General features: G+C 51.2%; 1 protein-coding gene across 1 annotated transcript in view; it reads right to left on the bottom strand.

Moving 5' to 3' along the window:
• The window catches only part of CHST3 (carbohydrate sulfotransferase 3), a 46,870-nt gene extending 46,544 nt beyond the window's left edge, over positions 1-326 (bottom strand). The window contains exon 1 of the mRNA XM_025203554.1: positions 221-326. The gene's annotated coding sequence lies outside the window, so the exon portion shown is untranslated. The remainder of the gene's footprint in view (positions 1-220) is intronic.
• Positions 327-1,354: the final 1,028 nt, after the last annotated feature.

Genomic DNA, 1,354 nt, shown 5'->3' with positions numbered 1-1,354 from the left:
CCGCCGAGCCCGCCTAAACTTCTCGAGGGAGTCGCCAGTCCCTGAGACCCGCCGCACTTGAGCGCTTGCAGCTCCCTCCCAGCCCGCTGCGTGCGTGGCCTCGGCCGAGGGGAGGAAGAGCTCTCCCCCCCCAGCCTCGTCTGTGGGTTGCCATGCCGAAAGGACCGGGCCCTTGTGGCTGAGCACTGAGAACAGGGTTTGGGGTCATCGTCTTTCTTACCCTCCCTCTTCCTTCCAGCCCTCCCGTTAATACTGGCCTGGTTGCATTTCTAGTCCTCTTGTCTTAGCTTTCAGCAGCTCAGAACACGTCCCCTGCACGTCCCCCCCTCCTCTGCGTGTGAGGCTCTGAATAGTGTCCTGCACATTTATTCCCTTTTTTCCTCCAGCAGAGGAGTCTGCTGGGGAAAAATATGGTTCGGGGGCTGGGCCACAGGACTTCTGAGGCGAGGCGGAGGGAACTGGGTTCATTTAACCTGGAGAAGAGAAGTGTCAGGAGGGATTTGATAACAGACTTCAACTAGGTGAAGAAGGATTGGGAAGAGGACAGAACTAGACTCTTCTCAGTGGTGCCAGAGGACAGAACAAGGAGCAATGGTCTCAAGCTGCAGCAGGGAAGTTCAGGTTAGATATGAGGAAGAACTTTCTCACTAGGAGGGTGAGAAGCACTGGAAGCACTGGAACAGGTTACCTAGAGAGGTGGTGGACTCTCCATCCTTGGAGGTTAAGACCCAGCTAAACAAAGCCTTAGCTGAGTAATCTAGTTGGGGATGGTCCTGCTTTGAGCAGGGGGTTGGACTAGATGGCCTCCTGAAGTCCCTTCCAACTCTAATTTGTTGTGATTCTATGATAGGGTATTGATCTCAGGTCATCAGATGCCCAGGAGACCACAAGCCAGTGTCCTGGAGTTCTTTGTCAAACGTGTCTGGAGCACAGCAGACCTCAAGCAGGTATTTGGACATAGCTCCATATCTCAAATGTCCTGAAGTTCAGAGGTGTGTGGAGATGGGGCCTAAGAGTCAGGCCTAGTTTCAGCAATTACTTGTATGGTATTTAGTAGCAGTTGATGACACCTTAGGCCATCATGTCATGTTAAAAGCACTGTTTGTATAAGATATCTACACATCCCGTTTATGAAAAAGATAATATCAATACACTGCTATGTATACATGGCTTTAATAAGAACTGAGTATTCAGATTACATTATAAAGCTCCAAAGCTGCTTTCAGGACACCAGCAACAGTGAGCTAGACTTTCTTTATACAACATCCAGCGGCAACGCATAGGGGGTGCACTCAGGTGCACATGCACCCCCTGAGCGTGGCGGTGCACCCCCTACAAAAAGGTACCGCCAACA

Source organism: Alligator sinensis, unplaced genomic scaffold, assembly GCF_000455745.1.
Source record: "Alligator sinensis unplaced genomic scaffold, ASM45574v1 scaffold546_1, whole genome shotgun sequence".
Classification (NCBI taxonomy): Eukaryota; Metazoa; Chordata; order Crocodylia; family Alligatoridae; genus Alligator; species Alligator sinensis.
The sequence above is the reverse complement of the archived record's forward strand: the minus strand, read 5'-3'. Positions and strand labels throughout refer to the sequence as shown.